This window comes from Zonotrichia albicollis, chromosome 5 (genome assembly GCF_047830755.1).
Source record: "Zonotrichia albicollis isolate bZonAlb1 chromosome 5, bZonAlb1.hap1, whole genome shotgun sequence".
In the NCBI taxonomy this organism is placed as follows: Eukaryota; Metazoa; Chordata; class Aves; order Passeriformes; family Passerellidae; genus Zonotrichia; species Zonotrichia albicollis.
The window spans coordinates 71026476-71049467 of record NC_133823.1 but is presented as its reverse complement, the minus strand read 5'-3'; the positions used below and the strand labels follow the sequence as shown (position 1 = coordinate 71049467).

Below are 22992 nucleotides of genomic sequence, written 5' to 3'. Positions count from 1 at the left end.
GAAATGTCTGTTAATTTATGGCTAGGGTTCATTAAAGGAAGTCAACAGCATCTTTGGTTTGAGAAGCCACATGGTGACCAATACTTCTTTTTATCTTCTCTCCCTCCATCCCATTCCTGTCAAGCATTGCAGAATTATTTTTTCTTTGTCTGACACCTGCCTGAGGCTGCTGAGAACGCAGAGAGGTTTTTTCCAACAGTGGTATTCTTTACACAAAGAGAAGTCTTGCCTTGCTCCTCTTTACCATAACTTTTACATAGGTTGTTGCCTGGTAATGGGGATGAACATTCATTTATTCTCTAATCCAATTTTTGATTGACGATTGGAAGTGTTCATGGTAAAGAAACAGGCTGGTGCTAATGTTTACTTTTACTTCTTTTTGCCAGTATTTCAACTGTGGATTCCTCTGGAAAGTTTCTTTGAGCTCAGCTACAGTAGGTGGTCGTGGTGGCATTGTCAGCCATTTATACATCTTTATTTGGTTGATAGGTTGGGAACTTCCCACTTGGATGTGTAACAGAACTCTGTTAGCTGGGACATCTTGAGGTGCTTGGCAGTGTTTCATGCAAAGAGATGAGTGAAGGTTTTTGCTGGTGCAGACAACTTCAGAACCATTTCAAAACTTTAGTTAATGCACAGGGTAACTCTCCATGTATTTTCAGAAGCTCAGGGCTTACAGGAGCAGAGGCAGAGCTCCACCAAAATCATGGGAGGTGAGACTGCTCTGTCTAAACTACTCCAAATTAAATCAGTTACATCAGAGATCAGTTTTAAAGCTGGTGGAGTAAATGGGAAATTAAACAATGGGCATCTGAGAATGTGATAACTTTTGTTTGCATATCAGGTCTCTAGAGCTGCTGTATAGACTTCTGTTTTGTGGTAGAGGCTGTGAGGCCACAAGAACGGCATCAAGGAAGCCATGCTGACAGAGAAAGTGAAATGCAGGGACAAAGGAGGACTTCCTCTATTGTCTAGGCAGTGGAGAAAACTCCTTGATATCCCCCTTATCAGATAAGAGCGAGCAGCAAGTTTTTATATACGTCAGGGCTCTCTTGCGGCTTAGGAACACGCTGAGTCAAACACTGACAGCCTCTCTCGCACGGCCCCGGCCCGGCCCCGCAGGGATGGCTGGAAAGAGGAAATGTGAGAAACCTCCCGGCCGAGCCCGCCGCGCCCAGCCCTCCTCTTTCCTCTTCGCGATGGTGCCACCCGAGAGCTGCATGACTTCGACCCCGAAAGCCCGGTTCCCCACCCACATTTTCCTTTACAGGAGAGCTCAATGGAGGCTTTTCCCATGGCTTAGTCATTGCAATATGGCTCAGCCAGAAAAGTCTGTGATATACAGGGCTGCTTTCAAAGAATTTTTATAACTTAGGTTTGTGAAATTTCATCTATGTACTGTCCGTGACTTGAGGGATTGTAGGAGACAAGGGGAGAGAGTTACACTGGAAAATGGGAGACTAGGAAGAAGATTCCTGTAAAACAGATTTAGAAAAACTAGTCTTCAAAATATTTCTGGTAGCTTTGCAAGACAGTTCTACTCTCTTGTAGTCTTTTTTTCCTATTATAAGCTTCAGTGTAGCTCTTTGGTCTTTGAACTTTGTTTTGTATTTGTAAAGGAAAAACCTAACTTGGGAAAAAAAACTTATTCTTACTTGTATTTGCTATAAAAAATGAGAGTAATATAACTCAATGTGGAGACACAGACACTAAAATATTAATAGGCAGCAATATAAAATTATTTACATCCTCCATAATGTTTCTCCAGGGCTAACTTGTTGCCTGTTTCTTTCCAGTAATGCTTCTTAGGCACATAGTTTGATGTATTTGTGTCCTTACCAACTACTAATGACAAACTGTACTGAGGAAACATCCTGTCAACACCTCGAGCCTGAGACAAGCTTAGACCCACCCTGCAGAGAGCCAGATATTCAGAGCTGTCCTCATGTGGGCACATGATTTTAAGTATCCTCTAGTGCTGGGAGCAGCCTCCCACCTCCTGGGTCTCAACTTTCTCTGCATGTAGGATGGAAGGAGCCTCACTGTGTGACCAAGTGAGCTCCTCTGCCACTGCACTGAGCCATGGCATGCAGTTCCTTTCACATCTCAGCTACAAACTCCTGCATAAGGCCTGAACAGTTTGATCCCTGTAACTAAGAGCTCAGAGCTGTGCCTGAGCTGTGTTCCAGCTTTCATAGAGAGCTTCATTCTTCTTCACAGTCATGCTCATAATCTTTCCTCACTACCCGAGGACAGCCACGTTTAGAAGACAAGGCAGCAGCTGACAGGATGTTTGGCTACCACAGTTCTCTTAAAATTTTGAGGGCAGAAAGGAGTTGTTCAGCTGAAAGCCACAGATGGGGAGAGGTTGGGGCAAGTCATTGCTCCTGCTCTGTGTGGCAGCCAGGACTTGTGCTGCTCAGGGGTTTGATGCATGGCAGGTCTCCCTGTGAAGGATGGCCTACAGAGCACCACCTTTCTACCACAGGAGTGCTGTCTGTTTCCCAGCATTCCCAACACATCTCCCAATGATTCCAGTAAGAGATAAGCCTGTGGTGTGAAAAGCAGGGGTGTGGTAATGCTGAAACCCAACAGCATGTGTCATGTTCATCCCAAGTGTTGAGCAAGAAAAATCAGAAAAGGTACATGAAGGTGTTGGACAATGAATGGAGGATGCAGAATGGAACAATGCAAGATGCTTCCCTTGTTCATTTACTACTATTAGTGAACAGAAGGAGCAGAAGTCAAAAGAGACTGACACACTTCTGTGTTACAATACCAGTAGCATAAAACAACCTCTGAACAGGCTCAAGATGTGTGTGGTGCACAGTCTGGTACACAGCTAACCATTCCACTGGCAGCTGGGGCTCCCTGTATCCTCTTATGCCTTGCATGGTGATCAGCATGACACTACAGTTTTGATAAAAGGATTCAATGTTTGATGTTACAGATTCTTTTGGAAGTCACCCCCAGGGTTTGGTGAGGCTTCTGAGCTTGTGTGGGATCTCCACAGCAGTGCATTGTTCCTCCTTACACAGCCTAAAGCTAAACACAGGGCACAGCCACTGAGGGGCTGTGGCCCCTTTTCCCTCCTCCAGCAGATCCACTCTGATTTGGTCTTTATAATACTTTTTACATAAAGTGATCTTCAACATAAAATGCAATTTTCTCCTTTTTATTATGGTTGTTATTGGTAGAAGCAGATGACTGAATACCACTTATTTCTGACTAGTTCTGCTTTCAGGTACTGCCAAAATACCACAGATTGTACCCTCATTCTTCTATCTATATGTGTTTACTGTTTATACTCAATTTCTAATAGAATTATTTTTAATGATAGTGTTGATTCCAAATCCTATGAACTCGGTCACATTATTCTCCTGCCCTTTCTTATGTGTCTTCCCAGGGCCAGTGTCACATCTCATGGTGCTGGGGCACCTCTGGCACAGCAAGAAGTAGTGAGGACAGAGGAGCAGTGTGACATTGCACGGGAGGATGTGGTCTGGATCCCTTTGGAGTGACTCCAAGTCCTTGCTTGCACAGCAGCTCCTCAGCTTGCCCTGAGCACCACGGCTGTGTGTGCTGCAGGCCACTGGATCAGCCTCCAGATGTGCTGTACTTCAGCCCCTGCAGCAGAGGGGAGGCTTTGCTGTGTCACCCTGCATAGCTGAAGTGAAGGCTGAGGCAGAAGCCATGTCTGCAGTTCTCAGGGAGTACAAATCCAGGTGCTTTCTTCAGCAGCAAAGCCATTTAAAGAAATTTCTACTTCAGGTCACTGCTGCTCTGTCACAGTTTGTCACAATCTGAGGAGCCTCTGTTACAAGGGCCTTGGGTCAATACAGTGAAATCCCTCTTGCAAAGGCCTTGAGGGATCGTTTGTTTAGTTTTGTTTTAATTGCAATCATTTCACTATAAACCCTATTTTCTCCTTAGCACACCTGACAAATTTGCAAATAGAAATGAGTTGCTAGAAGCCTGACACTCCCCTCCTACTGCTCTACTACTGAGCACAACTGTGATCTGCTATGCAACAAGGGCCTCCTTAGCACATGAGGCCGAGGGGGCCAGTGGCTCCCACTCAGGAGCATCATTCCAGGAACAGCAATTTGGTGCCAGTGCAGACACCATTTCATGATTCTGGCAGAATTGTTTTATGGAAGAGTGTTTAGGGGAATCTTAACTCTGCACATTTAGCACTCTTGAAGGTATGGTGTTGTTCAGGCAGGATTTGTTGTTACTTTTCAGGCAGTTACAACAATAAAAGCCCTGATGCAGAAGTGGCTATACTTATCTAAAATTCTCTTAAATGGGAATACTCTTCTGTTTCTCATACATTAATTGCTCTGGTGATGAAATGCACTTAGTTATAACTTCTAACTTCATGACTAGATCTGCTGTTTAATTGTTTACAGGAGGCTGAAGAATGCTGAGGTAACTTAGCTTAACAGATAAGCTAGTAACATTGTAAAAACAGTCTTTCTTGTTTTTTCTTTTTTTTCCAGATGTCTCTTCATCTGTAAGTAGCTGTATCTAATGCAGGGATGGATGTGTGTGCCTGTGCCTGCAGATATATCTGTTATGTGCACACACATACAGATTTGAGAAGCTATATAGCAGAGTTGTTTGCATAATGAGTTTCATTTCTCTTCACAGGTCAGCACCTTTAGCGAACCTTGGAAAAACTCTTGTGTGAGCAGTCAGCACACCAAGGCAGCAGCACCCGGTGGGTAGAGCTTGTCTTGGATAAAAAGCTGAATGCTGTGGTTTCACTGACTTGTCGTTGAAACCTTGTGGTTTCTGTGTAGGAGGCTGTATAGGCTGGACACATTCGACATCCTTGTTTCTGAGCTGTGAAATCTGTACATCTAATTTATGAAAATTATCTCTGGTTCAATTTTATTCTTTTTGTTTTAATGAAGTCAACATATTTTCCTTGCATTCAGTAGAAATGGTAATGGAAATGTTTTAAGATGCATTGTGAGCATTTTTGACCTCAAAAAGTGAGACAAGTCGAGATATTCTTGGCTATGATTAAGGTTGAGGAAGGAAATTTTAAATTAAATACAGAGAGCCAGATGCGAGAGGAAAGCGTTTTCTTAAGTGTGGAGATAAATAGAGTAAGTAACTGTGGAAAATGACAGAGGAATTATAAAATAAAAATCTTCCACCTGAGAATTTGATTTTAAAAACCCCAAACAGCTTAGTAAAATAATTAAGAGTAAACGATGGTGCTGGTACCATTTAAGGTCACCAGCAGTATCTCTAGTCTGAAAAGGTGGTCTAAATAAATAAATTTTTAAAAACCAAGACTAAAGAATCTAAAAGTAAGACAGAAGGAGCTGCAGCAAAAGCAGTAGCAATTCCAACAAAACACAGTGGGCCACTTGATCACTTGGGTGTTTTTCCTTCTGTAGTTGAGTTCCACACTGCATTCAGTGAACTGATTCTCAGGATGACAGAATCATCACTTAACTGGAGCCAGGAGAGCCATGGACCACCTGTATGAGCCTTTACTCCTCCCCTTCTGCTCTGGTGAGTGCCTCCCATCCTGTAACTCCCCAGAAAGCTGAGCTGCAGCAGTACAGGACACCTGAACCTCTAATATTGGCAAAGCCCATTCCCTTCACTGTTGGCAGCAGTGACTGCCCAAACTTTGGAGTTTTCACCAACAACACTTTTGCCTCTTTCAGGCAAGTTCCCAGAAACATGTTCACCATTCCCTCTGAGTGAACCTATGGGAATGAATTAAAAATGAGCGAAGACCTCTGGATTGAAAACAAAGGAGAAGAGAAATAACATTCAAGTTAATAAAACAAAGTTTCTTGCTGATATGTAAGTGAAATTACTATTTGTGTGAAAAGAAACAACGACTCAGTGTGTTTGTGGGAGTACCAAAATCTGTCTGAAAACATTAGTCAAAGCATTCTTTGTGAATAAAGATTGAAAGTGTGATCACCCACTTAGCTATTTCAGAGGGATGACTGCAAGATTCATCTTAATAATTTTCAGTAATTTCCATATCAAAACATCGATAGAAGACCATAAATTTTAATTCCTCATTACTATCTCATTGGTCCATCCTGGAGACTTGTTCCTTTTCAAGGAAAAAAATTTAAAATGTTACTCTAACATTGTATGTTTGACTGGCAAATTAAGGTATCTTTTCGTGCTTGTGTTTTCTTTTCATAAATTGGAGACAGCAAATATGATGTCTGCATCTGTCAGTGAATATACAAGAAAATGGTAAAACTGGTCTCTGAAAGTACTCTTCTGGTCAAGGACATTTTACTTGCCTGTTACTTATGAGCTTCTTGCACACTTTACAATTGATACCTGTTCCTTGAGCAGGACAGTCCTGTTTCTCTGAGCTATCTCGTGGGAAACCAAAAGGCAAACAAGGAGGCACTGAAGATCCTAGCCCAGAGCAACGGTAGCTTTTGAAAATCACATTTTCCCCATTATCACTGCAATATATGGCAGATAACCAAGGATTAGCTCTCTTCTGAAGCACCCAGATTTTACTCAGAAGCAATAGGGTTCATCATTCATTCCCATATAGCTCAGTTTCCACTCCTGGATTCTCCTCTTCTGACTATAATAAAGATTACACAACTACTTTGTTATTCAACCTATGGAAAAACCCTGTCAATGCCTCTTCTGCTTGGTAGCTGAGCCTCCCAGGATAGCTGCATCTCTTAAATCTCTCCTGCTGCAGTTTTGAACCCCTATGTTGAGGGCACAGCTGAAAAATCAGAAGAGATGCTGATGGCACTCCAAAGGCTGCAAAAAGCTTGTACTTGATACTGCTGCACAAAGGGCAAAAATGTGAAGGGAAGTGGAAACATTTAACCTGAGGACAGGAAAGCTCACGAGAATCTCAGAAAAAAGGAGACAAAGATGTAATTTCCAAAACAATACCCGGAGATCAAAGGAGGCTGATGCGCTTTCAAACACTGTTTGTGCTGGATCTGCAAGGAAAGGTTAAAGAATGTGCTGTGAAAAATGCAGAGTATGGTAGATAAGCAACAGACCCTGAAGATTTTTTTTTTCTCTCTTTTTCTTGCCATTGCCCTCTCCACTACTGATTTGGCCACACTGAGAGAAATGTCACCATTTGCTTTAAATTGCCTTTAAATTGAGCAGAGATGAAACGGTTCTACCCTGCGATATAATCATGTGCCATGGAAGCTCTCCTTACTCATTGTCTGAGCTGCATTGTTTTCTCCTTTATTGCTAGACCTAGTTCAGTGCACACTTCCCCTCTCAGCTCTGTTTATCATATCCTGATTGTTTTTATTAAGTTCGATTTGTGTCAAAGCTAATAAATAACTAGAAATATAAAAATATTCTGTGCTGACGCTTTCATATGATCATTTCAGTTGTCCATTAATTATATTTAATTATGGAGTTTTATTTGAAATAGTTTTAAAAGCTAGGAAATCAACCTTTCTTCATTGTTTAAAGCAGAATATCCAACCTGCAATGAGCTTTTTTTTTCTTGTTCATCTCAATAGTTGCAGTGTGTTTTATGCCATTTTGTATGGTTTCTGTCAAATTAAAAAGATGCTCTCCCTTGTTTAGATGATCAGTCCAACATTTGTAGTCATTCTCTGTGCTTTCTTAGATCTTTATGTTTCAGTACACATGCTCTGAAAAATTTTTGTTTTTTCACAGGTGACAAACAGTGCCAGAGTTATATACAGTGAGTAACCAGTATTCCAGAAAATGGTGGGCCAAGGAAAAGGACACAAGTAAAATCAGACCTTCGGTATAAAAAGCCTGAGGTTGGTTCTTGTCCTTCCTGCTTGATGCAGGAGGGTGAAGTGATCTGATATAGAAAAAGAAGGTCAGTAAGCCAGTGTGCTAAAGCAGAAATACCCAGGCACTTCAAGGCAGTTCATAAGAGGCAGGGATAATGCAGGTTGAAGGTAAAAGAACTTCTGCCTTCATAATTTTTGTCTGCTTCTAACAGGGCCAGGACAATTTTCATTAACTTACTGGGCTAGGGAATCTGGATTGCCACCTGTTTGGACAGGTAGTTTCCTTTTTCTCTTACAAAAAGAAAAGTAGTGAAACTTTTGGAATTCAAACGAATTCCAAAATTCGTTCAAATTCATTACATTTATGCTGCTCCTTGATGTTTAAAGAAAGAAAACTTCAATGTTTTTATTAAGACTGAGAGGATGGTCATGAGAAGCCAGTATTTTGTACATTAGATTGTCTTCTCTGTATAAAGTTGTATTTCATACAATACATTGTCTTCTCATTAGTGTAAATCAATCTTCAGTGTTACTTAAAATCGTCCATAAGTTAGTGGAAAATGGCCTAATATGGGTTGCTGTGGACTGCTGTGCCTTATTGTTCTTTAGACCTACACAGCACTTTATTGCACCTAGTGAAAATGGGGTAAAAGAGCCTTATTTAGCTATTTTTTTCTGTTCCCATTTTATCCATTGCCTGGAATGACAGTCCCTTTGGCTGCCTCTTGCCCTGGACTTCTTCCAAGAAATCTGCACATTCCTTACTGAAGGGATTCAAGGGAACTTGCACGTCCAGGGTGTTGATTTACTTTTCTTCTCCTATGAGCCAAGATTTGTTCAAGAATGACACTGTGCAAAAAAAAAAAAAATGAACAAGAGCAGCTCAGTGCCAGGGTGGAGATTCACATATCTGTGCATAAATCAGAGCAGCTGAATGCACACCTGCGTTGCCTCTCACTTTAGTACTGAGAAAGCTTCCCAGGGCTGATTAGTCATTTGAGTGAAGTGCACTAAATGTCAGAGAAATGAATTAAAACACAACCTTGCTGAGTGTGAGGCATAGCTGCTCTCTAGTGGACTTGTGAATAGTGTCAGCAGCTCTGAGTACACTTAGCCCCAGAAAATAATAATACAGATATTCTGCTGAGAGATAGGTGGAGACTCCCTACACCTGTAAGTTCAGCTGCTTCACTTTCTTATCACCTCTTCTCTCTTTGTGGCTGACTTAGACCAGAGCTACAGTGAAAAAACAATGCAGAAGCATCTTTAAAAGCTATCTCCTGTCCAGTGCTGTGGAGGGACAATATTTCATTGTCTCTGTGTTGTGGGTTTGTTTGCAGAGGACACTGTTTCCACTCAGCATCCTGAGAGTGACAATCTTAGAGCTAAGGGAAACTGTTTTATGGGAAAAGAGGGAGGTGTTCAAAGTACAAGTGCTTATTTCCTGAGGTGGCATGGACAGCAGAGGGAAAAATAGCTGCTGCACAAAGGACCTTTGCTTTTGGGAACAAGATATCTTCTTGGGCTTTCTCAGGGGGAAGGTTAATGATTTCTGTGGGGTTGAGGTCAAACAAGTGCATGCACACAGAGGGCCTTGGGAAGGCAGGTTCTGCCCAGCACACCTGGGGCTGGATGTTGTATGGAGCACTGCTCCCTAGCCCTGGGACAGCACTGCTATTCCTGACCTTCCCAGCAGCTCCACTGACTCACTGCTCAGCCTGCTGTCCACTACATTTCAAGGAATTCTCCTACAAAGTGCCCCAAGCAATGTTCTGCCTGTATTGATTCACTGAAAGATAATCTTTAAAAGAATTTGAGAACAAACGTATCAGTCACAATCTTTTTTTGCAATAATTTCAGCAAAAATCAGTGCCATATTTCATAAACAGCCCCTGAAATAACTTAGGGACCAAGTAATGTGATTCAATCCCACTAAAGGTTTATTGGAGGGTCTGAAAAATCAGTCTTTATTTCTATGACCAAAATTAAGTGTGCAGCAAATTGCCTTCTGGAGAGAGCCTTGTTGCTGTGCAAGAATTGTTCAGGCACAGACAAAGCACTGGTGTGTTTGTGAGTGTGAGAAATCTTCTTACAAAAGATTTTACAAATCTAACCAACAGCCCCAATGGCACTGCTGTGAAAAAAGGCAACTCCATCTTTGCTAGAACTGGGACACTCAGAGTGATAAAACTGGTTTGATTATGGATTCTCTGGTTACACTAAATCACATTCATTCTTTTCTGGCAGGGACAAAGTCCACGATTTCTCATTGTTAATTTGTTGCTCATGAATAATTGTTTACATCTTCCATTGGGAAGGAGTTCACTGAGTCCTTTTCCTATGTACCTTGAAAGAGGGTATGTGGTTCTGTGACTGAAGTGAGGAGCTAAACTAAAGTCTGGAAGGGCTTCCACCTCTGCTGAGCAGAGTATTAAACACCTTCTTTTTACTGAAATTGAGGAAAGACTTCCTTATTAAGCAAAAAAATCTGGATTTTGTAGTCTGTGTCCCCAAGTAAATGGGTGTATTGTCCATTGCCCCTTCCATTGTGTACATTTGAACACATGAGGTGCTGATCTTTGGCATTACACAAGCACCTAACCCTTAATATTGCAGTACAGATGATAGCTGTGAATGGGGCATAAATCTGACTTTTGCTACCCTTATGGACCATCGCTTCCATCCTTCAGTGGGAGTGAGGTAATGGTGGTTTAAATGAAAAAGGCTGAAACTTTAAAAACAGGAAGTGCCCTTTTGTATCCATAGGGAACTTAACAGGTACATCTGAAGGACCACCTTGATCTAAAAATATGTCAGTCTGATCTCTGAGAGGTGAAAATATGTACATGAAAACTAATATTGTCTATTTCCTTTTTGTTCAGCTTCCTGTATGCAGAGCCCAGGTTGTTTATTCTTGTGAATGATGCAATGGGTTAACGGATAGTATGTGGGTTATCAGTTAGGAAATCTGAAGGTATAAGGACCATAACAGTACCTAATGTTTCAGTTTGATTAAACTGGTGGAATTCTGTCTAAATGGAAAATTGTGAAGGCGTACAGCCTTCATTTCATCAAGAGGATACGGTAGGAAGTAACTCGAAAGACAAATTGTCATATTATTTCTAAATTATTGTCATATTATTTCTAAATTATTAAATGACTTGAGGGCTTCCCATTCAAAACCCATGTGGTCTTCTTACAAAAGATTTTACAAAATACTTGCATAGTCCTTCCTTGCCAAGGCTGAGATTTAGGGAGATGTGAGGCTCAGGGGAAAGGTTTGGTGGATTTACTTAGGAGCTAAGAGTAATCACCAGGAGGTCACATTCTCTAACTTAGCTTGGCACAAGAGAATGAGCTTGTTTCCTTTTGGATACTGCTTCCATAACAAGCAGTCTTGCAAATGTCAAAGCACTTGATTTGCTTTAGAAATCTAAGTAAATTTAAAATATTTCATATCAATTTTAAAAAATAGACCTCATCCTTTTTGTTTCTTGGCTGCTTTATAGAGTGCATGGCAATGCAGGATAAAGCTCAGTTGCCTCTTAGAAATGAAAAAAGCTGGCACACAGGGAAGCTGCCCATAATCCCTGACCCCTGAGAGCTTCAAGACATAAAGCAGCAATCAAGATTTTCTTTGAGGTGGGTCTTGTAGACATTGTTTCTGTGCCCAACTGCTCTTGCTTGGGCACAGATCAAGAATAATGTTTTGTTAAGAAAACAGCAGGGAGGGAATGTCCTTGGGTTGCCCCACCTTAGTGCTGCATGTTGGTGTTTTGAAGCTAGGGTGGGGTGATTTATATTTTGATAGCCCATTACCTAGGAGGGAAGTAAATAACCTGAAAGCTTGACCTCATTAATGCCTTGTTCCTCACCGGTGTTCTTGTTGTTGTTTATATGCTGCAAAACTGCCTGTGAGGGCAGCCAGGAGCTCAAGACAGTTCTTTACACTAAAAAGGCTGGCAAGCAGTTTTCCTGGGATGACTGCACCAAATACATTAGTTCACCCAAGGCTCTGAGAATTAAATGTACAGGCAATATTTTCCTCCTGAATTTGTAGGTAAGAGGTACCTGAGTGAGTGCCTTCAGTGCCAACCATGTGGGACCTGCTGTAGGAAGCAGGACCTGCCTGGTGTTGGCACTGGTAAGAATCTCTGTGGCATTAGTCACAGCTAGTGGCTGCCCGCAGTCACTCAGGCTGTCTGGGCAAGAAAACGTGTGGGTTTGTTTCAGCTTCCTTGCTACAAGTCTCAAAGCCAGATATCCTCATTTTGGGCAAGAGATGCTCTCCCAAACCTGACTTATCCTGCTCATTTCTTGCTATGGCCTGTCCACATCACAAGCTGGTGAAGGAACAGCTCCCAGGGCCTCACTGTTTGTGAAGTGCATATCTCCCAATTTCCTCTTTTTCACCTAATACTGACCATTTCTCTCTCTGTCTTCAGAAACCTTGAGGGTTTTTTTTAAACAGATTAATTTTGGTTGCCTTGAGAGTGATTTTTTTGTAAAACTGCCTCATTGCCTCATTGCTGCTCCACTCCTTCTTAAATCTCAGATGGAAAATGCCTCCTTTTGTCCCCAGACTTGTTTTTCTCTTCTACTGGGACTGATTTAAATCTTATTCTGCTCTCCCAGTATTGCTTAAAAGATGTTGCAGAAAACAAAGTTGTAGTGTATTGAAACATAAAACAATTTCAGAATAGGATGAATCACCCTATCTTTAGCCTCTAGCTAAAAATAATTAAAAAAAGGATGATTCACAGTAGAAAGTCTACATGAGGTTTCTCTTATTCAGTTCTGTGAGGCAATTCTGTGCTTGTCATTCTGGCAATGTGGTATCATTTTACTTGAAAATGGCTTTTACTGATTAATTCTGGGAGATGACTTTGTTGGTGAATTAGAAGGTTATTTTTGCTTCTTTCATTAAGTATTTGAAGCATATGTCAGACTATAGAAAATTTAAGTAAAAGTAAATATATAATAAAACATAACAATAAGTCCAGTCAAAATGCAGCACACTTAAAACCAGTGTGAGGCACTGCTTTTTTTATGTGACAAGCTGTGGAACCTCAAAATCATCAGGGCAAGACCTTTGTGAGGCTGAGTACAAAAAATTAGGCACACTGGTAACATCATCTTTAGTTAAATTACAGCAGAGGGGTGAAAAGAAAACATCAAACCCGGAGACAGAAAACATCAATGCCTGTCGTGCATTCCTTTGGATGCAGGAGTAGTGCCTGGTGCCACAGGCTGCCAGGGCTACCCCAGCTGGTTTTCTGTCCCCTCAAGCTGGATCTGTCCTTGTAGTTCCCTTCACCTGGGCAAAGGCTGTGACTGTTTCTGCAGCTCTGTAAGGCTTGGCAAGCAGGGTTGATGCCTGGATCTGGTGGGACATTGGCTTCCTTGGGGCTTTAAAGGACAGTGATTCCCCTGCCTGAACCAAAATTCCTGTCCCTCTTGATCAAATGAGACCAGAAGTATGTTTCCAGTTCCATATGGTGAGCAGTTTTCTGTAATGATCCCCAAAGAGGGAGTGCACAGATGAGCTTTGGTGGAAGTTGACTCTGGACTGGTGGGAGTGGGTGCATTTGGGGGATTGGTCCGTGACAGTAAGGGAAGTTCCTGAGCTCACAACAAATTGCACTGGATTTAAATAAAAAATTAAGTGCAATGGTGAATAAAGGCTACTGAAATACCCTGTAAAAATTTCCATTTCCCTAACGGGCTTTTTTCAAAATTATTGCAGGGAAGATTGAGAAGTAACCAAGCTTTGCTAGCCAGGTGAGAGCAATGGAGCACAGAAGTGGCAGGAGCCTCTTCCTGAGCCCCTCCTGCTTGGCTGCTGGCCCTGGTTCCTGCAGGTCAGTGCAGTGCCTGGTAACTCCAGGAGGAAGGGTGACTAAGAGGGTGACAAAAGTCGGTCGAGGCTGCCATGAAGCCCTGCCACAGGAGGTGTGACATTTATGGCAGTGCTGACATATTTGCTGTGAATTGCAGGAAGGGCACACGAGCTCGGGTGGCCAAGCTCCTCGGCTCTCTCACTGAGGGATGTCTGGACTAGAAATCAGCTGCTGCCTGGTGAAAGCTTTTCATGAATCACTTTTAATTAATACTTATGAAGGTGGTGGGAGGGGGCAGTATGAAGAGGGATCAGTGCTGAGTGTGGCCACAAGCAGTGCTGCTGACAGGGCAACACTTCCCATGCTGGCACAGGCACAGTGGCAGCAGTGCTGCTGTGAGATCTGCAGCTGCACATAAACTCCATGTGCTGACAGTTTCCCCAGATAGGCTCTGCTAGCACTGCCAACCAAACTGCCTCTGGAACTAGTCCAGAGGAGAGCCACTGAGTTAATCACAGGGCTGGAACACCTCTCCTGTGAGGACAGGCTGAGAGACGTTGGTTGTTCAGCTTGGAGAAGGAAGGCTCCAGGAAAACCTTATAGCACCTTCTAGGATGTAAAGGTACAAGAGAGCTGAAGGGGGACTTTTCACAAGTGCATAGGACAAGGGAGAAAGGCTTTAAGCTGAAGGAGGATAGGTTTAGATTAGATTTAGGAAGAACTTCCTTATGGTAAGAGTGGTGAGGCATGAAACAGGTTGCCCAGAAAAGTTGTGCACTCCCCATCCTTGGAGGTGTTCCAAGACCAGGTTGGATGTAGCTCTGAGCAGCCTGGTCTAGTGGAAGGTGTCCTGCCCATGGAAGGGGTGTTGGAGCTAGACGAGATTTAAGGTCCCTTCCAACCATTGTATTATGCTAAGATTAACCAAATTTTCACAATCTACACACTTTATTAGAGCTACATCTCATATACTTACCAACCTCATCTACTGCAAAGATAGTAGACATGATTTGTTTATGACTTATTTAGAAATCATTTTACATTATTAAATTAGTGTCCTTTGTTTGGGGGAATTTACTGTTCTTCTAGTGTATAATAGATATTCTTCTTAGTATTCTAAGAGTAATCATATTCATGTGGGGAAAAATGAAATCCCCTGTCCATAACTGAATTTCAAGCTGAATATATCACAGAGAGAAAAGAATATATTTATTGTTCATGCTTTTGGTGTATTTTAATTCTATGAGCTGTCGCACTGGTAAGCAACCATCTCTTAAAGGCAGAAATGAAAGCTTCTTTTCACAAACCTGGATTCACTCACACCCATTGGTCACAAAAGCTACAGTAACATGAGCACTACAGTTCCCACCAGGGTAGGAACTAACATTTCCTTTCACGTGCACATAGGTGCCCCCATTTCCTCAGTGACCCAAAACCTGAGCCCAGCCAGGAGCTCTCTGTCTGCAAGTGTCAAAACTGCACCTCCAGAAACCCCTGAGGGCTCTGTGGTCACTGAGCTCACAGCTGGGCACATGTGGGTGTCAGCCTGTTCCCTGCCAACACGTGTCAGTGTGTGAAACCTTGTGCTGCTTTGTGGCCAAAGGGGCCCTGGGGACATTCACCAGTGCTTTCTGTGGGTGCCCAGGCCATGTCTTCAGCTTAGAAATGTACCCTGGTAATGTACATCTCTCCCCAGATGAGGAGTAAGAGATGACCAAAGCTGGAACTACCCACAAGAACACAAAGCCTGTGAATGACAATAAGGCAGTGTTCTAAGAAGAACAAGGCAGCACAATAAGGGATTTGAAGGTACCTTTGTTTTAATGAAGTGAAATATAAACATGTAGGCTGATCTTTTGTCACTTTGCTATTTTGCCTTACATTTTGCAATTCCATACATGAACAGCAAATAGTGAATTTTTATTCTAACACCAATTTTCTCACAGATTTGTATTTCTGAGGGTAGTATAGACAGGTATTTTATAGATTTGGTCTTAATTACAGACAATTAAAGACAAACTCCTCTGCCAAAGCAGTCTTCAGCCACGTGAGAGTTTTCTAGCAGCAGGTAATCCACAGGTACTAAAAAATAGATTGTCAGATGTCAAAGGTTCTCTTTCAAGGCTGCCTTTAAAATTATATAGTCTGTCTACTGGAAATGTTTATTCCTGAAGACTTTGTCAGAGGATGTTTCCTTAGGTATTATTTCTGCAGCTGGGAATGGCATAAGAGGTTTTTACTTTGTTGCCTAAGTTCGAGGTTCACTAAGCAGACTAGGACTCAGATATTCCATGAAGTTCTGAATTGAATAAAATAAAGTGACTTAACATCAGTGAATGGGAAGGTAACTTAAATTTACATTTATAGGAATCAGAGGCCTAGGCAACCTAAAATAAGAATTTTATGCTTATGAAGTAAAAAAAAATAAAAAATAGCAGCACTCACTGTATAGTTTGGAAAGCTGTCCTTTAGTATAGCCAAATGAATTTCTTTCCTTTACACCTGTGTTGAGGGTTAGTGTAGAAACTTTGATTTCAGACTAATTATTTCAGAAATCATCCATTTCATACACACAGTAATAAACATGAGAGGGATAGCAGAAGGTTTCTGCCAGAGCAATGCCACCTATGTTCTATCCCCTAAGGAATGACCCAAACAATGGACAGGTTCATGAATTACAGCAAAAAGGTGTTGAAGAAAAATGTCTTTATCCACATACTCATGGAGTACATTATAACATGGCCAATCTTACCAAGTTTCACAATGAATCGTAGGTGGGAACTGAAAAAAGCAAACTGTTGCCCAAACATCATTACCGTAAGTGTAAAGGAAAAGAAACATTGTAGGTGGGGATCGCAGTTCTGAGCCATTCCTTTGCTGGCTTATATGTAACTGTCCCAGAAAAACCCCAATAGGACTTCACCGAGACAAATGTCCCGTTCTGCAGACAGCCTGCCTGTTCTTGCCTGCCTGGTTGGCCACAACCCCTGAGCACTTTGACAACAAGAAAAAAAAAAAAAAAAAAAAGAATGCCATTTGACGTATTTCACATTTCCATTCCTGTTCAGTGATCTTTTTCCTTCTGTCTGCGGTTGTGCAACCTTGATCCAGTCATTCAGGTGAGAACAGAGAAAAGTGGAAACAAGGCTATGTATTTTTCCTCCCGTGTGTCGAGACACAGCACAGTCAGAGACGGACTCAGTGGTCTTCGAGCTGAAGTGTTCTTTGAAAACAAAACAATATTTTGATTATGGCTCAGTGGCATATAATTTCTGCAGCCAACAGTAATTATTTTACCATCTGGAATAGTGACTGTTGAATTTTCCCCTGGGGACGGCTGAACCACAGAGGAGATTATGGGGAAGCACTATCCAGGTGCCAAGCTCCAGAATCCACAGCACAGCCAATTCTACATTTTGCAAAATCATCCTTTGCCTGTGCATTCTTAAGCTTTGTTATTTGCAAGTTGTTCAATAGCTTGCAAGAAAAATTTCCGTGGAGTAGAGAGCAGGGAAGTGTGTTTTGGGATAAAATCCAGGCTGCTGTTTCCAGCCTGTGAGCTGCCTACATTGCACTGGCAGCTATGAATTAGGTGACTCAGTCCTGTGTGGTCACAGTCAGTCAGAAAATAGCAATGTTTGTGGCATGCAGGGTGCTGTGGCTGGTCCCAACCTATTGAGCAAATCAGTGTTTACAACGACCACTGCACTTTTCCTTTCCCTGGTGCAACGCCCAGAGCAGCCTGCTTGATTTTTCTATAGCCAAGTATAACAGTGATAGCAGGGCCAGTGCTTTCAGAAGTGAGTCTTGGAAACAGTGGGTGAAAATTGCCTCCTCCATTTAGACACCTAAATAAAATGCCTGTCTTCAGAAAGACTTTTGAAAGCCCCGGACCTTATCATTAGTGACATATTGTTGAGATCTGTTATCTGTGTGGTTCCACAAGTGACCTAGAATAAGAAGAGAAGAATTCTTGTTTTTAGAAATGGAAGAATTTGCCCTTTACGGAGTCTCCGTGACGCAGAAATATTGGGCTGTCTGCTGGCCTTTGCTTTGTCTGTCATTGCATGGGATGTTCTTCCTAAGCAGTGTGGAATTGCCCAGGGGCAATCAGCGATCAGAAGCAGCTGGAGATGATCCAGGATGGTTTTGTTGGCCGTGCTGCTTTGCCAGGGTGAGCAGGGTTGGGGCAGAAAATCCACCACAGCGCGAGTGAGCAGCAGGAAAGCAGAGCAGGGGGAATTCATGGCACACCACAGCAGCTGTGGTGACTGCTGCAGGCCACAGCCGCAGTGTGGATTGAGGTTGCCCTCGGATTTTTCACTGATTTCTTTCAGCATATCTGCAGCCAGAAAAATCAGGTCTGGCTTGCTTTCAGCTTCACTTTAGCAGAGCCAAAGCAGACTTCCTGCTGTCGGCTGCAGCGGCTTGGGACAGGGTCTGTTCTCAACGTCAGTGAGTAGCACACAGGTCCTGGGTGCTAAGCACAGAAGGGAACTTGTGTGAGCAGCTAAGAGCATCAGAGGGGTTTGGGCTGTGTATTTCTACTGTTGGAAATTGCACAGGGTCTGGCTGCAGATTGATATAAGCTGGGAGTCAGGGAATGTGAATATACCGTACCACATTTGATTTTGTCATTGTTATTATGAAGACAACACCCCAAAGACCCTAATTCTAGCTTATAGGAATAACTACAGCCTGGCTAATCTCCACTAGGATTTCACTTCAAATTAGCTCCAATTAAGAATACTTATTTTTCCAGAGATAAGCTTTTGCCAGAAAGAGTAGTTTCCTTTAAATCACTGGATTTAGATGCACATTATAGAACTCAGTACATATGCAGAAGTGTTGGTCTACGTGGACTACGGAAGGGATCCTTAATTTTGATTTCTGTCTCTAGCTACAGCCTTGCAGTTTCTCAAACATCATCTTTTTGACTGAATAATGAAGGAGAAAATGGTTTCCTGGAGGGGCTTGTGAGAGGCAGAGCACTCACTAATATTTAATATAGACAAAGTTAAATTAGGGGGGAAAAAAAGACTTGCAGGAGATTATTAGCCACTTTTTGTGTCAGAAAGGTGCAAAAAGAATTGCTGTGCTAGGCAAGTCTGTCTACACATCCTAGAAATGTATTATTTAGTAGAAGTATTCACCACTGCAAGATATTTTTCTCTCTTTTGGTAACCTCCACAAGAAAGAATAAAAATAGATAAACTATATGGGCACCCATCAGTCTTAATCCAGAATATACCTGTCTGCACATGAGGTTCTTCAGAAAGATCTGCCCTTTTGCAGATCCAGATTCCACTCTTCGAAATGCAGAGCAGGAACATCCCCTTAAGCAAGAGCTAAAGTCTTCCCAAAACTAGAGACACTGGTCTGCAGTCTTACCTTTTTTCTAGTGTGCTTCTCCTTCCAAATTACTGATCCATAAAATTGCAAATGATAATACTGACATGAGAGTGTCCAAAGGAAAAAAACCAATTTGCCTCCATCAATGGCTTCAAGACAAAAGCCTATATCTTCAGTTCTGCATTTCTTTGGTATGAGAAGAAACAGGTCTGCAAAGAGGCTTCTTAAAATAAAAGAAATTCAGCCTAACTGGTTCTGCCTGTGTATTAAATACATCTGTTGGCTTGTGGGGGCTTCTATTACTCAAAATTGAAGTGAGATTCACAGGAACATTTGTTTACTGTGTATCCCATCAACCCCGTTGAACCTTTACCACAGCACCTAAATTAGACAGAAAAGAGCAATGCATTAGGATAGCACTGGCATTTGCAACGTAGTTTTTAAGGTCTGTTCAAAATGAAAAACATACCGAGGTCATAAGCACTGTTACTGGAATGAACTTTTGCAGGAAGCAGGAGACACCCCCTTTTTCAGGGCAAAGATTGCTAAAAGGTGTGATGTGACACTGAAAAGGATTAGATATATAAACTAGAGAATATCAGTACAACAAGATATAATTCAGAAGTCTCCAGCTACAGGTGAGAGACTTTACTGCTTAAATAGACCATGCTTGATTCCTCTGGATTCAAATTTGGGTGTTGGACTTCGAAATTCCTCAAATTTGCATTAAATAGAAGATGTGTAGCTGAGGGCATATATGTCAAACAAAAAAGAGTTAATAGGCAAAGACCCTGCTGTGAAAACCTGGCATCATCCTCAGGGAATATTTAATCCTAAAATCCTTAAGCCTGTTTTGGAGTGATTTATTCTAAACCAAAAATGGAAGGGGTTTGCTTTTGGGGGATAGAAGAGGTTTTTTCAGGGTGTGGATTGCAGCCAGCACAAGTTGAGATGCAAGCACTCTGCAGATCACACTGGCCAAAGCTTTTATATCAGGCAGCAGAGTGATTATCACTACTGTTAATCTTCACTTCCAATTATTTCCCTGTACTTTATGAGTAACATGGGGAAACATCACAATATTGCCTAACAGCTGTCTGAAACCAAATGTGTTTGTATTTGTAAGGAATGAGGGCATTTGGATGAGTACAGCACATAAAGGATTGTGGATTTTTTACAAGACCTCATGCTGGATTTATCTGTTGTACAGAATAATGCAAACAGTCAGAAAGATGAATAAATTTAATGCTTTCTCTGTCAATAGCAAGAATCCAATGGGAAAATCTCCAAGGTCATGCAATTAAAGGCTAATCCTGGAACTCAGCAACAGGCAAATGAAGGTTAAACAAGTGAATATAGCTGCTGCTCTTTTAATTATGAGAGTTGGGCTTTTCAAGTGTGTGCCTTTCCCTAGCAATTTTCTGTTCCTCCAGAGACCTATGGACTGTTTGAGGACAGTGAATTGAGATTAATTAATCATGTCTCTCCTGGATTCACAGAGAGGTTTGTTTGAGAGTCCAGTTCTAGTCCAAAAGCAAAGTGCTGTTCTCTTACATAAACCTTGTGGTATTAAATCAGGGCATAATGAGATCTAACAAAGTGGCAAGTATAATTTTGAAATACTGTGGGCTTTCACTCTTGCTCCTCTCAAGGTCAGTTCCAAAATCTCAAAATCTTCTCCCAGCTCTCCCTCAGTTTCAGTTATATTGTTCAAATTTTGGCATTCCTGTCCGAACCTTCATTTTAGTTCTTTGAACTGCCCAAAGCAAAACTTGAGACATTGTGCTTGACACATTGAGACATATCAGAGTCCTCTTGGGTCTGTGACATGAGATTTTTCCTCTTTGAAGGTAGAAAAAAACCTGTGTGTTCTTTCATCCGTTGCAAAAACAAAACTTCCAGATACATCACCCAGTATTGCTGTAGAAATGCCTCTGTAATGAACCAGATTTGGCTGATGTTGAAGCAGTTCTGTCTCTGGCTTTTCTTTCCCAGCTGTCTAACCTCATTCACAGCAGAGCCACAGGCAGAGGTGTGGTCCTTGCCTGCACAGTCTGCTCTTGTCAACTTATTTTCTGCATTAGTCTCTTGCTATTGACTCGTGTTTTCCTCCAGCTGCCCATGCTTTTGTACCAGAGCAAATCTCAGTGTTGTGAGATAGAGACCAAGAGGAGGTGCTTGGAACTGTTTCACAGGGTTTCTATGTACAAAAGCATTTCTGAAACACTTAAAATCCTTTGGTTAAAGTAGATCAGTATCTGCCAAAAATAAGCCCTCAGGTGCATTTCCGCAGCCACATGAAACAAGCTGCCACCTGTGACTGAGTTGTGCAAGTTGTGTAGTACCAACAGGATCCTGGTTTTCCTCATCTTTGGCATCCTCAGTTAAGGCATGGGAGTTGCATTTGATAGCAAGTGCTGTGATGTAATGTAAATAAATCAAACCTTGTCTGGTTTGCTGAAGAGGAAATTATTAAGGGTTTCTGTCTTTTGATCAATAACGGTGAGAGACTTGAATTAGAAAGGAAGCAAAGAGCATTGGTGGAAAATGACCACTGAAAGCCACGTGTGTGCCTGAAGACTTTACTGAGTATCCAATGAGCTGCTGAATTATTAACATCAGACTCTGGGCTGCTAAATTCTCTGCACAGCCTTTAGACCCAGCTGTGTTCTGGTGTTTAAAAACTCAAATGGAAACCTTGACAACTGATAAATTTATCACACAAGTGTGCATTTTTGTGCTTAGTCTTTAACGCACTGGTAAAGCCTGCTCCCTGTCCCTTTCCTTTAAAAACTGAAGGCAAACTCTTTCCTGCAGGTGGAAGAAGCTGTCAGCTTGTTATAAATGAATAAATAAGGAAGAGAATATGTCATTGGAGATGTTCAAGCGGTGAGCTGAACTGACCACCCCTCTGCTTGCCCTCAGATCAAAAGCCAGTCCCTGAAGTTGCATGGCAGCTGTTTCAGAACAGCACCATGTTTCCCTGGGCTCTGGACTGTGCATACCTCAATGAATCACAGCTCCATGGGCAGGGTAGGTATTGGCAATTACACTGGAGAGGCCCTGCTGGAGGGGATCGTCTTTACACAAAGCAGGGAGGAGGAAAGATGATACTCAAGCTGGTTAGAGTACATTGTATCTGCCAAAAATCTCTCTCATAGCTATTCCCTCCCATAGCCACGTAAAACAAGCAGCCACCTCTGATCACACTGTGCAGCACATCCCTGTGTTTAAAGGTGTTCATACTTTTGTGCCAATCTGCCCATTAGGAGGGATTGGGATACAGAACTTGCACTTTCATTGTAAGCCTTGGAGAACTTCCTCCATTGTTCTCTCGTTTGTGTCTTGAAATGGTCCTCTTGTGTTATTCTTCAGTAAAAGGTGAAAATGCATCCAAATCTCCTTTAGAATTCCGGTTTTAATCTTTAAAAAGGAAATCTGGAAAAATGGCACTGATGTTTACTATTAGGAGTTAGACTGAGGACAGAGCATCATCAGTCTAGGACTGTTCTGTATCCAGGTGACGCTTAAATCTGGATGTGTGTACTCAGTAATGTGAAGATTTTATTCACAAGGTTAAAAATTCCTCTTGTATCTCTAACTGCAGGATTCCCCTTGGCTTTCATGTAATCCTTGCCTGCTACCAAAGCTAATTTTCCAAGCCTACCTCTCTGCTTAAATAATTTCTGTGATGTCTGTGCCAGATTAGGTGCAAGTAAAATGCCTGTTCCTCCAAGGCCAGCTCTGATGTACTCTCAGCCTCGTAATCGTCTCTCACTTGCTGTTGGTACATTCCCTTCCACCTCCCACTGTCCTGTGCTCCAAGGCTCTGCCACCCTCCTGCTACATATCTAAGAGTGCACATTTTTGGGTGGTTCCAAAGCATCCCAATTTTAGTCATCTTCAGGCTGCTTTTCTAAGAAATGGTTATTGGAAAGTTGTTAACATTCCCTGGATTTCTGGGCAATACTGTCTTAGGTGTTATCGGTCTTCTGCTGAAGCTGAAAGCTTTCTAGGGCATGGGGCTATTACAGTTCTGC

General features: G+C 42.0%; 1 protein-coding gene across 1 annotated transcript in view; it reads left to right on the top strand.

Moving 5' to 3' along the window:
• Positions 1–7345, top strand: part of ADAD1 (adenosine deaminase domain containing 1) — a 49059-nt gene extending 41714 nt beyond the window's left edge. Inside the window, exons 13-15 of the mRNA XM_074542037.1 lie at positions 3407–4723; positions 5415–5532; positions 5691–7345. The gene's annotated coding sequence lies outside the window, so the exon portion shown is untranslated. The remainder of the gene's footprint in view (positions 1–3406; positions 4724–5414; positions 5533–5690) is intronic.
• The last annotated feature ends 15647 nt before the right edge of the window (positions 7346–22992 follow it).